This window comes from Triturus cristatus, chromosome 12, assembly GCF_964204655.1.
Source record: "Triturus cristatus chromosome 12, aTriCri1.1, whole genome shotgun sequence".
NCBI lineage: Eukaryota > Metazoa > Chordata > Amphibia > Caudata > Salamandridae > Triturus > Triturus cristatus.
This window is the reverse complement of record NC_140595.1, coordinates 719,882,939-719,897,721: the sequence shown is the minus strand read 5'-3', so window position 1 is coordinate 719,897,721 and position 14,783 is coordinate 719,882,939. Positions and strand designations below refer to the sequence as shown.

General features: G+C 39.9%; 8 non-coding genes across 8 annotated transcripts; all 8 read left to right on the top strand.

The window, feature by feature from the left end:
- Nucleotides 1-1,384: 1,384 nt before the first annotated feature.
- On the top strand, nt 1,385-1,466 carry TRNAS-UGA (transfer RNA serine (anticodon UGA)). The gene has a single exon. It is a non-coding gene; the product is annotated as a tRNA-Ser (tRNA).
- A 1,282-nt stretch (nt 1,467-2,748) lies between these two features.
- TRNAH-GUG (transfer RNA histidin (anticodon GUG)) lies at nt 2,749-2,820 on the top strand. Its single transcript has one exon. It is a non-coding gene; the product is annotated as a tRNA-His (tRNA).
- Nucleotides 2,821-5,373: 2,553 nt separating this feature from the next.
- On the top strand, nt 5,374-5,455 carry TRNAS-UGA (transfer RNA serine (anticodon UGA)). The gene has a single exon. It is a non-coding gene; the product is annotated as a tRNA-Ser (tRNA).
- A 1,282-nt stretch (nt 5,456-6,737) lies between these two features.
- TRNAH-GUG (transfer RNA histidin (anticodon GUG)) lies at nt 6,738-6,809 on the top strand. The gene has a single exon. It is a non-coding gene; the product is annotated as a tRNA-His (tRNA).
- Nucleotides 6,810-9,358: 2,549 nt separating this feature from the next.
- On the top strand, nt 9,359-9,440 carry TRNAS-UGA (transfer RNA serine (anticodon UGA)). The gene has a single exon. It is a non-coding gene; the product is annotated as a tRNA-Ser (tRNA).
- A 1,282-nt stretch (nt 9,441-10,722) lies between these two features.
- On the top strand, nt 10,723-10,794 carry TRNAH-GUG (transfer RNA histidin (anticodon GUG)). Its single transcript has one exon. It is a non-coding gene; the product is annotated as a tRNA-His (tRNA).
- A 2,553-nt stretch (nt 10,795-13,347) lies between these two features.
- TRNAS-UGA (transfer RNA serine (anticodon UGA)) lies at nt 13,348-13,429 on the top strand. Its single transcript has one exon. It is a non-coding gene; the product is annotated as a tRNA-Ser (tRNA).
- A 1,282-nt stretch (nt 13,430-14,711) lies between these two features.
- On the top strand, nt 14,712-14,783 carry TRNAH-GUG (transfer RNA histidin (anticodon GUG)). The gene has a single exon. It is a non-coding gene; the product is annotated as a tRNA-His (tRNA).

The following is a 14,783-nucleotide window of genomic DNA, read 5'->3' as shown; positions in this document are numbered from 1 at the left end:
TCCATAGGAAACCATTGACTGTTTTTCTGTAAAATTTCTTCTAAGTGTCGATTTTGCAAACTTATAAATATTCCTTAAAAATCGCTTGTATAACTTAAACGCAGTTTCTCAACTGCTTACAGGTGGTACAGTAGTGCTGGATCTAGGATCCAACACTGACATAGAAAAAGTAACCATAACCCCACCTACCTGCTAAGTGAATTTCCTTCCATAGGATAACATTGGTAATTTGATCAGAAAAAATTTCTAAGTGTCAACTTTTAAAATAGCAAAATATTGCTTGAAAATCACAACAGTTACTAAAACGAATTTACTCACTTGTTTCCAAGAACTGTCCCAGGACTGAATCTAGGATCCAGTCCTGGATTTAGAAAAGTAATCCTGAAAGTAATTAATTGCATATAACTTAAAATTCCCATTGAGCTCAATGTATTATTGTATTTGAAATTGTGTTTCCTATTGCAATAAACTGTAACTATTACCTGCAAAAGTCAATTGCCTATTGCAAAGTTTTTAACTAAAGCATCTTATTCTGAGAAAGTATATTTTGATACCTATTGTTGGTTCTAAAATAAAACAACTATATATTTTTTATACAAACCATTGGCCTAGAGTTCAGTTCTTGAGTGTGTGAGACCATTTGCTGACTGAGTGTGTACAACAAATGCTTTACACTGTCCTCGGATACTGCCTTACTGCTCGAGCAAGCTACCACTTTAGAGAGTAAGGTTATATCAAACTTTAGCCTCTGTCAAACCTCTGGGCACTGAGGACTCTGTGCACACTGTACCTTTTTGGGAACAGTATATACAGAGCCACTTTCTCACAGTAGTGATAAAGTGATTAGAGTCCTAAGGCCAACATAAAGATAGAGCAAAACGTGAGGTGAAAAGCAAAAAGGTCGCTGGTAGGCCACCTTAAGGATGCCATGTCTAACAAAAATTAACTGAGGATTACGTGAGTAAAACATCAGGTTTCTCTACGGCATTTGGTGAGACAAGTGGGCCTTCTTTTATCTTCCATTCAAGCAATCTTTGACGGACCCATTTATTATAGAGCTCTTCAAGGATTAAAGATAAGGTACTTACAAAGGAGTCACAAATACTCAGAGATGGTAGACTTCTGTAATATGGGTCGTAGACTAAAAGCAGCGCAAAAACAGAGTGCAACAGGGTCCAAAATATTGAGTGCCACATGAGAGTTTGCATGCAAGCGTATCCTTTTACAGATCCAGAGATATACTCATGCAATTTTTGTTTTTAGGACAGAACGTGCATGATGAAAAAAACATTGTTTTTAAAAAGCGCATTGCAGAATATCAGTACTCTGATGTGGGACAACTTGAATACTTTCAAACAAAATATTTGCATGCAGCTTACAGTAAGTTGTTGTGGCCGAGTGGTTAAGGCGATGGACTTGAAATCCATTGGGGTCGCCCCACGCAGGTTCGAATCCTGCCAACAACGAGAATCTTGTTATTATCGGCTACAATTTCAGAAGTTAACCTTTAGTATTTCTTCAATTTCAGTTTTATAAATAGGTGGCTTATTTTTGTGTCACTATTGCCTCTCCACATATTTATTATCGCTACCTCTTTCATGTCTTTGCTACATCTCTCTTCCTACTTTAGCACTGGTGTAAACGCTTCAAATTATTATACCATTGCTCTCTCAATCATACCTGGGCATGCACTTGAAACTTACTTTACCAATAAAAGATGCAAAGAGAGAAATAGAACAAAAGTGCTGGCTGGATTTGGCAAACACACTTCATAAAACTGCATTTTCTTTTTTATTCTCCCCCGTGTTACATGCTTAACCTCTCCCTATGTAATTTCTCTTAATCTGCTGTCCCAGGAAGAGAATTTCATCTACAGGCTCTTTCTGTGGTTTTTTCCTTAGTCTTTCTTTCCCTTTTCTTAGCTGTGTAACTGTTCCTTTACGCTCTCTATTTACGCGCCATTAATCTCATTTGAGCTCCTTGCTCCCGCTCCTATTTTCTCCAACTCTCATACTGCCAGTTCTCTCTTTCTCTGTGGTTGGTGGCTAAAATCCAGAGCTTTCGAAGCCACGTGGTTTCTGCCTCTTGTTGTCAGACTTGAATTGGAAAAGGAACCATATTAACAAGCCTTTACCACTCACACACGGCGCAAGTTTATACTTTAATTCAGTGAGCTAAGAAAAGCGTGTTGTGGGTCCCCTACGAGCCATGGTGCTTGCTTCATCATGATTTGGAACCAGTCATTAGCCGCAGCTCTGCTAATGAGCCACTGAGGTCAGTTTCAATAATTACTCAAAAACATGACCTTGCAGCCCGCCCTCAACTGTGTATTTATATTACTTTACTGCTGTTCGTGTGATTAGCTGGGAGGAGCTCACGGCGGCATCCTCCCTATAAAAGTGTAGATGGATCACTCCTTAACTCTTTCTTGCTTCACATACAAATGGCTTGAAAGGTGCAGGGAAGATGCAGGTCTAATAGACAGAATCGAAGGTCTGTGCCAAGTGGGTTTCTCTGCATTGGTGTCCCATCACAGGCCAGCAAGTGTAATGTGTTATCTTTGACTCCTGGCAGTTCACAAGCAGGCGGCCAGGAAACGGTTTCAGCCTATCAACCACTGAGGAGACGCAGCCTCTGTATGAGGAATGAGGAAGGAATGAATACATCCAGCCTATCACAGGAGAAGCCCTGAGTGTTCCAAATTATAAATTCTCCATGTTAGTGTATGGCATTGACCCCATGTAGCTCGCCGTGATCGTATAGTGGTTAGTACTCTGCGTTGTGGCCGCAGCAACCTTGGTTCGAATCCAAGTTACGGCATTGTGGTTGGCAATGTTACGGCAGTTGGGTTCTGCTTTTACAGAATTACCAAATGTACCAGAGGTTTAAATATTTAAACCATCTAACAACAAAATATTTAATTTAACATGATTATAAGCTGTAGCTATAATGTATTTACTTACATAAATTATCGTTCTTGAACCTATTGTGGGTGGAGGGGGAGCGGAGCTCACCCCCCCAGGTGCAGTTGAGTAACCTGTGTTGTGGCTCTCTACAGGGAAGGCACAAATGTTGCTGTCACCCAGCCCAATCCAGACGTGTATTTGGGCCTGGTTTCAGGTAAATAGAGCAGTAAGTGCAGAGAAATGTTCACTCTCTAAAAGTGGCATTTCTAAAATAGTAAAGTTAAATCCAACCTCACCAGTAAGTAGGATTTTCAATAAATAAATAAAGCTACTCCTCTCCGATATGGAATTACCAAATAAAAAGTATAGGGGAATACCCAATGCTAACCTATGAGAGAGGTAGACCTCACAGTAGTGAAAAATGAAATAGACTGTTTGGTACTTACAGGACATGCAAACCACCAAAGTACATATCTTATCTTTTACTTGCATAGCATCATGCACCTAGGACTACCTAGGGCCTACCTTAGGGGTAAATTATATGTAATAAAAGGGGAGTTTAGGGCTTGGCAAGTAGACTGGGACTCCCCTGGGAGACCCTTGAGTCTATGCCCAGAACCATAACTCTGCCAGTCGAGTACTTACCTAAAAGCCGATAACTCACTTCTCTTCCATAGGCTAACATTGACTGGTTCCACTTGGAATTTCTTCTAAGTGTGGAGTTTTGGAACTTTAAAATATTCATCTAAAATCAGCCGAACAACGAATTCTGATTTACTCACCTGTTATCAGGAGAGACCTCAGTGCTGCATCTTGTAGCTCAGTACTGACCCTGAAAAGTAATTTTAACCGTACTTACCAGTAACTCGAATTTTCTTCCATAGGATATCATTGCTTGCTTTTTGCTGACAAAGTTTCTAAGTGTCGATTTTTGAAACTTACAAATATTCTTTAAAAATCGTACCAATTGTGAAAACGTAATTGCTTACCTGTTTTAGATAGATGTCCCAGTACTGAGCCTAGGAGCCCAGCACTGAATTACCAAAGTAACGAGAATGTACTTTACCCGTAACTTGAATTTTCTTCCATAGGAAACCATTGACTGTTTTTCTGTAAAATTTCTTCTAAGTGTCGATTTTGCAAACTTATAAATATTCCTTAAAAATCGCTTGTATAACTTAAACGCAGTTTCTCAACTGCTTACAGTTGGTACAGTAGTGCTGGATCTAGGATCCAACACTGACATAGAAAAAGTAACCATAACCCCACCTACCTGCTAAGTGAATTTCCTTCCATAGGATAACATTGGTAATTTGATCAGAAAAAATTTCTAAGTGTCAACTTTTAAAATAGCAAAATATTGCTTGAAAATCACAACAGTTACTAAAACGAATTTACTCACTTGTTTCCAAGAACTGTCCCAGGACTGAATCTAGGATCCAGTCCTGGATTTAGAAAAGTAATCCTGAAAGTAATTAATTGCATATAACTTAAAATTCCCATTGAGCTCAATGTATTATTGTATTTGAAATTGTGTTTCCTATTGCAATAAACTGTAACTATTACCTGCAAAAGTCAATTGCCTATTGCAAAGTTTTTAACTAAAGCATCTTATTCTGAAAAAGTATATTTTGAAACCTATTGTTGGTTCTAAAATAAAACAACTATATATTTTTTATACAAACCATTGGCCTAGAGTTCAGTTCTTGAGTGTGTGAGACCATTTGCTGACTGAGTGTGTACAACAAATGCTTTACACTGTCCTCGGATACTGCCTTACTGCTCGAGCAAGCTACCACTTTAGAGAGTAAGGTTATATCAAACTTTAGCCTCTGTAAAACCTCTGGGCACTGAGGACTCTGTGCACACTGTACCTTTTTGGGAACAGTAGATACAGAGCCACTTTCTCACAGTAGTGATAAAGTGATTAGAGTCCTAAGGCCAACATAAAGATAGAGCAAAACGTGAGGTGAAAAGCAAAAAGGTCGCTGGTAGGCCACCTTAAGGATGCCATGTCTAACAAAAATTAACTGAGGATTACGTGAGTAAAACATCAGATTCTCTACGGCATTTGGTGAGACAAGTGGGCCTTCGTTTATCTTCCATTCAAGCAATCTTTGACGGACCCATTTATTATAGAGCTCTTCAAGGATTAAAGATAAGGTACTTACAAAGGAGTCACAAATACTCAGAGATGGTAGACTTCTGTAATATGGGTCGTAGACTAAAAGCAGCGCAAAAACAGAGTGCAACAGGGTCCAAAATATTGAGTGCCACATGAGAGTTTGCATGCAAGCGTATCCTTTTACAGATCCAGAGATATACTCATGCAATTTTTGTTTTTAGGACAGAACGTGCATGATGAAAAAAACATTGTTTTTAAAAAGCGCATTGCAGAATATCAGTACTCTGATGTGGGACAACTTGAATACTTTCAAACAAAATATTTGCATGCAGCTTACAGTAAGTTGTTGTGGCCGAGTGGTTAAGGCGATGGACTTGAAATCCATTGGGGTCGCCCCGCGCAGGTTCGAATCCTGCCAACAACGAGAATCTTGTTATTATCGGCTACAATTTCAGAAGTTAACCTTTAGTATTTCTTCAATTTCAGTTTTATAAATAGGTGGCTTATTTTTGTGTCACTATTGCCTCTCCACATATTTATTATCGCTACCTCTTTCATGTCTTTGCTACATCTCTCTTCCTACTTTAGCACTGGTGTAAACGCTTCAAATTATTATACCATTGCTCTCTCAATCATACCTGGGCATGCACTTGAAACTTACTTTACCAATAAAAGATGCAAAGAGAGAAATAGAACAAAAGTGCTGGCTGGATTTGGCAAACACACTTCATAAAACTGCATTTTCTTTTTTATTCTCCCCCGTGTTACATGCTTAACCTCTCCCTATGTAATTTCTCTTAATCTGCTGTCCCAGGAAGAGAATTTCATCTACAGGCTCTTTCTGTGGTTTTTTCCTTAGTCTTTCTTTCCCTTTTCTTAGCTGTGTAACTGTTCCTTTACGCTCTCTATTTACGCGCCATTAATCTCATTTGAGCTCCTTGCTCCCGCTCCTATTTTCTCCAACTCTCATACTGCCAGTTCTCTCTTTCTCTGTGGTTGGTGGCTAAAATCCAGAGCTTTCGAAGCCACGTGGTTTCTGCCTCTTGTTGTCAGACTTGAATTGGAAAAGGAACCATATTAACAAGCCTTTACCACTCACACACGGCGCACGTTTATACTTTAATTCAGTGAGCTAAGAAAAGCGTGTTGTGGGTCCCCTACGAGCCATGGTGCTTGCTTCATCATGATTTGGAACCAGTCATTAGCCGCAGCTCTGCTAATGAGCCACTGAGGTCAGTTTCAATAATTACTCAAAAACATGACCTTGCAGCCCGCCCTCAACTGTGTATTTATATTACTTTACTGCTGTTCGTGTGATTAGCTGGGAGGAGCTCACGGCGGCATCCTCCCTATAAAAGTGTAGATGGATCACTCCTTAACTCTTTCTTGCTTCACATACAAATGGCTTGAAAGGTGCAGGGAAGATGCAGGTCTAATAGACAGAATCGAAGGTCTGTGCCAAGTGGGTTTCTCTGCATTGGTGTCCCATCACAGGCCAGCAAGTGTAATGTGTTATCTTTGACTCCTGGCAGTTCACAAGCAGGCGGCCAGAAAACGGTTTCAGCCTATCAACCACTGAGGAGACGCAGCCTCTGTATGAGGAATGAGGAAGGAATGAATACATCCAGCCTATCACAGGAGAAGCCCTGAGTGTTCCAAATTATAAATTCTCCATGTTAGTGTATGGCATTGACCCCATGTAGCTCGCCGTGATCGTATAGTGGTTAGTACTCTGCGTTGTGGCCGCAGCAACCTTGGTTCGAATCCAAGTTACGGCATTGTGGTTGGCAATGTTACGGCAGTTGGGTTCTGCTTTTACAGAATTACCAAATGTACCAGAGGTTTAAATATTTAAACCATCTAACAACAAAATATTTAATTTAACATGATTATAAGCTGTAGCTATAATGTATTTACTTACATAAATTATCGTTCTTGAACCTATTGTGGATGGAGGGGGAGCGGAGCTCACCCCCCAGGTGCAGTTGAGTAACCTGTGTTGTGGCTCTCTACAGGGAAGGCACAAATGTTGCTGTCACCCAGCCCAATCCAGACGTGTATTGGGGCCTGGTTTCAGGTAAATAGAGCAGTAAGTGCAGAGAAATGTTCACTCTCTAAAAGTGGCATTTCTAAAATAGTAAAGTTAAATCCAACCTCACCAGTAAGTAGGATTTTAAATAAATAAATAAAGCTACTCCTCTCCGATATGGAATTACCAAATAAAAAGTATAGGGGAATACCCAATGCTAACCTATGAGAGAGGTAGACCTCACAGTAGTGAAAAATGAAATAGACTGTTTGGTACTTACAGGACATGCAAACCACCAAAGTACATATCTTATCTTTTACTTGCATAGCATCATGCACCTAGGACTACCTAGGGCCTACCTTAGGGGTAAATTATATGTAATAAAAGGGGAGTTTAGGGCTTGGCAAGTAGACTGGGACTCCCCTGGGAGACCCTTGAGTCTATGCCCAGAACCATAACTCTGCCAGTCGAGTACTTACCTAAAAGCCGATAACTCACTTCTCTTCCATAGGCTAACATTGACTGGTTCCACTTGGAATTTCTTCTAAGTGTGGAGTTTTGGAACTTTAAAATATTCATCTAAAATCAGCCGAACAACGAATTCTGATTTACTCACCTGTTATCAGGAGAGACCTCAGTGCTGCATCTTGTAGCTCAGTACTGACCCTGAAAAGTAATTTTAACCGTACTTACCAGTAACTCGAATTTTCTTCCATAGGATATCATTGCTTGCTTTTTGCTGACAAAGTTTCTAAGTGTCGATTTTTGAAACTTACAAATATTCTTTAAAAATCGTACCAATTGTGAAAACGTAATTGCTTACCTGTTTTAGATAGATGTCCCAGTACTGAGCCTAGGAGCCCAGCACTGAATTACCAAAGTAACGAGAATGTACTTTACCCGTAACTTGAATTTTCTTCCATAGGAAACCATTGACTGTTTTTCTGTAAAATTTCTTCTAAGTGTCGATTTTGCAAACTTATAAATATTCCTTAAAAATCGCTTGTATAACTTAAACGCAGTTTCTCAACTGCTTACAGTTGGTACAGTAGTGCTGGATCTAGGATCCAACACTGACATAGAAAAAGTAACCATAACCCCACCTACCTGCTAAGTGAATTTCCTTCCATAGGATAACATTGGTAATTTGATCAGAAAAAATTTCTGTCAACTTTTAAAATAGCAAAATATTGCTTGAAAATCACAACAGTTACTAAAACGAATTTACTCACTTGTTTCCAAGAACTGTCCCAGGACTGAATCTAGGATCCAGTCCTGGATTTAGAAAAGTAATCCTGAAAGTAATTAATTGCATATAACTTAAAATTCCCATTGAGCTCAATGTATTATTGTATTTGAAATTGTGTTTCCTATTGCAATAAACTGTAACTATTACCTGCAAAAGTCAATTGCCTATTGCAAAGTTTTTAACTAAAGCATCTTATTCTGAGAAAGTATATTTTGATACCTATTGTTGGTTCTAAAATAAAACAACTATATATTTTTTATACAAACCATTGGCCTAGAGTTCAGTTCTTGAGTGTGTGAGACCATTTGCTGACTGAGTGTGTACAACAAATGCTTTACACTGTCCTCGGATAATGCCTTACTGCTCGAGCAAGCTACCACTTTAGAGAGTAAGGTTATATCAAACTTTAGCCTCTGTAAAACCTCTGGGCACTGAGGACTCTGTGCACACTGTACCTTTTTGGGAACAGTAGATACAGAGCCACTTTCTCACAGTAGTGATAAAGTGATTAGAGTCCTAAGGCCAACATAAAGATAGAGCAAAACGTGAGGTGAAAAGCAAAAAGGTCGCTGGTAGGCCACCTTAAGGATGCCATGTCTAACAAAAATTAACTGAGGATTACGTGAGTAAAACATCAGGTTTCTCTACGGCATTTGGTGAGACAAGTGGGCCTTCTTTTATCTTCCATTCAAGCAATCTTTGACGGACCCATTTATTATAGAGCTCTTCGAGGATTAAAGATAAGGTACTTACAAAGGAGTCACAAATACTCAGAGATGGTAGACTTCTGTAATATGGGTCGTAGACTAAAAGCAGCGCAAAAACAGAGTGCAACAGGGTCCAAAAAATTGAGTGCCACATGAGAGTTTGCATGCAAGCGTATCCTTTTACAGATCCAGAGATATACTCATGCAATTTTTGTTTTTAGGACAGAACGTGCATGATGAAAAAAACATTGTTTTTAAAAAGCGCATTGCAGAATATCAGTACTTTGATGTGGGACAACTTGAATACTTTCAAACAAAATATTTGCATGCAGCTTACAGTAAGTTGTTGTGGCCGAGTGGTTAAGGCGATGGACTTGAAATCCATTGGGGTCTCCCCGCGCAGGTTCGAATCCTGCCAACAACGAGAATCTTGTTATTATCGGCTACAATTTCAGAAGTTAACCTTTAGTATTTCTTCAATTTCAGTTTTATAAATAGGTGGCTTATTTTTGTGTCACTATTGCCTCTCCACATATTTATTATCGCTACCTCTTTCATGTCTTTGCTACATCTCTCTTCCTACTTTAGCACTGGTGTAAACGCTTCAAATTATTATACCATTGCTCTCTCAATCATACCTGGGCATGCACTTGAAACTTACTTTACCAATAAAAGATGCAAAGAGAGAAATAGAACAAAAGTGCTGGCTGGATTTGGCAAACACACTTCATAAAACTGCATTTTCTTTTTTATTCTCCCCCGTGTTACATGCTTAACCTCTCCCTATGTAATTTCTCTTAATCTGCTGTCCCAGGAAGAGAATTTCATCTACAGGCTCTTTCTGTGTTTTTTTCCTTAGTCTTTCTTTCCCTTTTCTTAGCTGTGTAACTGTTCCTTTACGCTCTCTATTTACGCGCCATTAATCTCATTTGAGCTCCTTGCTCCCGCTCCTGTTTTCTCCAACTCTCATACTGCCAGTTCTCTCTTTCTCTGTGGTTGGTGGCTAAAATCCAGAGCTTTCGAAGCCACGTGGTTTCTGCCTCTTGTTGTCAGACTTGAATTGGAAAAGGAACCATATTAACAAGCCTTTACCACTCACACACGGCGGAAGTTTATACTTTAATTCAGTGAGCTAAGAAAAGCGTGTTGTGGGTCCCCTACGAGCCATGGTGCTTGCTTCATCATGATTTGGAACCAGTCATTAGCCGCAGCTCTGCTAATGAGCCACTGAGGTCAGTTTCAATAATTACTCAAAAACATGACCTTGCAGCCCGCCCTCAACTGTGTATTTATATTACTTTACTGCTGTTCGTGTGATTAGCTGGGAGGAGCTCACGGCGGCATCCTCCCTATAAAAGTGTGGATGGATCACTCCTTAACTCTTTCTTGCTTCACATACAAATGGCTTGAAAGGTGCAGGGAAGATGCAGGTCTAATAGACAGACTAGAAGGTCTGTGCCAAGTGGGTTTCTCTGCATTGGTGTCCCATCACAGGCCCGCAAGTGTAATGTGTTATCTTTGACTCCTGGCAGTTCACAAGCAGGCGGCCAGGAAACGGTTTCAGCCTATCAACCACTGAGGAGACGCAGCCTCTGTATGAGGAATGAGGAAGCAATGAATACATCCAGCCTATCACAGGAGCAGCCCTGAGTGTTCCAAATTATAAATTCTCCATGTTAGTTTATGGCATTGACCCCATGTAGCTCGCCGTGATCGTATAGTGGTTAGTACTCTGCGTTGTGGCCGCAGCAACCTTGGTTCGAATCCAAGTTACGGCATTGTGGTTGGCAATGTTACGGGAGTTGGGTTCTGCTTTTACAGAATTACCAAATGTACCAGAGGTTTAAATATTTAAACCATCTAACAACAAAATATTTAATTTAACATGATTATAATCTGTAGCTATAATGTATTTACTTACATAAATTATCGTTCTTGAACCTATTGTGGGTGGAGGGGGAGCGGAGCTCACCCCCCAGGTGCAGTTGAGTAACCTGTGTTGTGGCTCTCTACAGGGAAGGCACAAATGTTGCTGTCACCCAGCCCAATCCAGACGTGTATTGGGGCCTGGTTTCAGGTAAATAGAGCAGTAAGTGCAGAGAAATGTTCACTCTCTAAAAGTGGCATTTCTAAAATAGTAAAGTTAAATCCAACCTCACCAGTAAGTAGGATTTTCAAAAAATAAATAAAGCTACTCCTCTCCGATATGGAATTACCAAATAAAAAGTATAGGGGAATACCCAATGCTAACCTATGAGAGAGGTAGACCTCACAGTAGAGAAAAATGAAATAGACTGTTTGGTACTTACAGGACATGCAAACCACCAAAGTACATATCTTATCTTTTACTTGCATAGCATCATGCACCTAGGACTACCTAGGGCCTACCTTAGGGGTAAATTATATGAAATAAAAGGGGAGTTTAGGGCTTGGCAAGTAGACTGGGACTCCCCTGGGAGACCCTTGAGTCTATGCCCAGAACCATAACTCTGCCAGTCGAGTACTTACCTAAAAGCCGATAACTCACTTCTCTTCCATAGGCTAACATTGACTGGTTCCACTTGGAATTTCTTCTAAGTGTGGAGTTTTGGAACTTTAAAATATTCATCTAAAATCAGCCGAACAACGAATTCTGATTTACTCACCTGTTATCAGGAGAGACCTCAGTGCTGCATCTTGTAGCTCAGTACTGACACTGAAAAGTAATTTTAACCGTACTTACCAGTAACTCGAATTTTCTTCCATAGGATATCATTGCTTGCTTTTTGCTGACAAAGTTTCTAAGTGTCGATTTTTGAAACTTACAAATATTCTTTAAAAATCGTACCAATTGTGAAAACGTAATTGCTTACCTGTTTTAGATAGATGTCCCAGTACTGAGCCTAGGAGCCCAGCACTGAATTACCAAAGTAACGAGAATGTACTTTACCCGTAACTTGAATTTTCTTCCATAGGAAACCATTGACTGTTTTTCTGTAAAATTTCTTCTAAGTGTCGATTTTGCAAACTTATAAATATTCCTTAAAAATCGCTTGTATAACTTAAACGCAGTTTCTCAACTGCTTACAGGTGGTACAGTAGTGCTGGATCTAGGATCCAACACTGACATAGAAAAAGTAACCATAACCCCACCTACCTGCTAAGTGAATTTCCTTCCATAGGATAACATTGGTAATTTGATCAGAAAAAATTTCTAAGTGTCAACTTTTAAAATAGCAAAATATTGCTTGAAAATCACAACAGTTACTAAAACGAATTTACTCACTTGTTTCCAAGAACTGTCCCAGGACTGAATCTAGGATCCAGTCCTGGATTTAGAAAAGTAATCCTGAAAGTAATTAATTGCATATAACTTAAAATTCCCATTGAGCTCAATGTATTATTGTATTTGAAATTGTGTTTCCTATTGCAATAAACTGTAACTATTACCTGCAAAAGTCAATTGCCTATTGCAAAGTTTTTAACTAAAGCATCTTATTCTGAGAAAGTATATTTTGATACCTATTGTTGGTTCTAAAATAAAACAACTATATATTTTTTATACAAACCATTGGCCTAGAGTTCAGTTCTTGAGTGTGTGAGACCATTTGCTGACTGAGTGTGTACAACAAATGCTTTACACTGTCCTCGGATACTGCCTTACTGCTCGAGCAAGCTACCACTTTAGAGAGTAAGGTTATATCAAACTTTAGCCTCTGTCAAACCTCTGGGCACTGAGGACTCTGTGCACACTGTACCTTTTTGGGAACAGTATATACAGAGCCACTTTCTCACAGTAGTGATAAAGTGATTAGAGTCCTAAGGCCAACATAAAGATAGAGCAAAACGTGAGGTGAAAAGCAAAAAGGTCGCTGGTAGGCCACCTTAAGGATGCCATGTCTAACAAAAATTAACTGAGGATTACGTGAGTAAAACATCAGGTTTCTCTACGGCATTTGGTGAGACAAGTGGGCCTTCTTTTATCTTCCATTCAAGCAATCTTTGACGGACCCATTTATTATAGAGCTCTTCAAGGATTAAAGATAAGGTACTTACAAAGGAGTCACAAATACTCAGAGATGGTAGACTTCTGTAATATGGGTCGTAGACTAAAAGCAGCGCAAAAACAGAGTGCAACAGGGTCCAAAATATTGAGTGCCACATGAGAGTTTGCATGCAAGCGTATCCTTTTACAGATCCAGAGATATACTCATGCAATTTTTGTTTTTAGGACAGAACGTGCATGATGAAAAAAACATTGTTTTTAAAAAGCGCATTGCAGAATATCAGTACTCTGATGTGGGACAACTTGAATACTTTCAAACAAAATATTTGCATGCAGCTTACAGTAAGTTGTTGTGGCCGAGTGGTTAAGGCGATGGACTTGAAATCCATTGGGGTCGCCCCGCGCAGGTTCGAATCCTGCCAACAACGAGAATCTTGTTATTATCGGCTACAATTTCAGAAGTTAACCTTTAGTATTTCTTCAATTTCAGTTTTATAAATAGGTGGCTTATTTTTGTGTCACTATTGCCTCTCCACATATTTATTATCGCTACCTCTTTCATGTCTTTGCTACATCTCTCTTCCTACTTTAGCACTGGTGTAAACGCTTCAAATTATTATACCATTGCTCTCTCAATCATACCTGGGCATGCACTTGAAACTTACTTTACCAATAAAAGATGCAAAGAGAGAAATAGAACAAAAGTGCTGGCTGGATTTGGCAAACACACTTCATAAAACTGCATTTTCTTTTTTATTCTCCCCCGTGTTACATGCTTAACCTCTCCCTATGTAATTTCTCTTAATCTGCTGTCCCAGGAAGAGAATTTCATCTACAGGCTCTTTCTGTGGTTTTTTCCTTAGTCTTTCTTTCCCTTTTCTTAGCTGTGTAACTGTTCCTTTACGCTCTCTATTTACGCGCCATTAATCTCATTTGAGCTCCTTGCTCCCGCTCCTATTTTCTCCAACTCTCATACTGCCAGTTCTCTCTTTCTCTGTGGTTGGTGGCTAAAATCCAGAGCTTTCGAAGCCACGTGGTTTCTGCCTCTTGTTGTCAGACTTGAATTGGAAAAGGAACCATATTAACAAGCCTTTACCACTCACACACGGCGCAAGTTTATACTTTAATTCAGTGAGCTAAGAAAAGCGTGTTGTGGGTCCCCTACGAGCCATGGTGCTTGCTTCATCATGATTTGGAACCAGTCATTAGCCGCAGCTCTGCTAATGAGCCACTGAGGTCAGTTTCAATAATTACTCAAAAACATGACCTTGCAGCCCGCCCTCAACTGTGTATTTATATTACTTTACTGCTGTTCGTGTGATTAGCTGGGAGGAGCTCACGGCGGCATCCTCCCTATAAAAGTGTAGATGGATCACTCCTTAACTCTTTCTTGCTTCACATACAAATGGCTTGAAAGGTGCAGGGAAGATGCAGGTCTAATAGACAGAATCGAAGGTCTGTGCCAAGTGGGTTTCTCTGCATTGGTGTCCCATCACAGGCCAGCAAGTGTAATGTGTTATCTTTGACTCCTGGCAGTTCACAAGCAGGCGGCCAGGAAACGGTTTCAGCCTATCAACCACTGAGGAGACGCAGCCTCTGTATGAGGAATGAGGAAGGAATGAATACATCCAGCCTATCACAGGAGAAGCCCTGAGTGTTCCAAATTATAAATTCTCCATGTTAGTGTATGGCATTGACCCCATGTAGCTCGCCGTGATCGTATAGTGGTTAGTACTCTGCGTTGTGGCCGCAGCAACCTTGGTTCGAATCCAAGTTACGGCA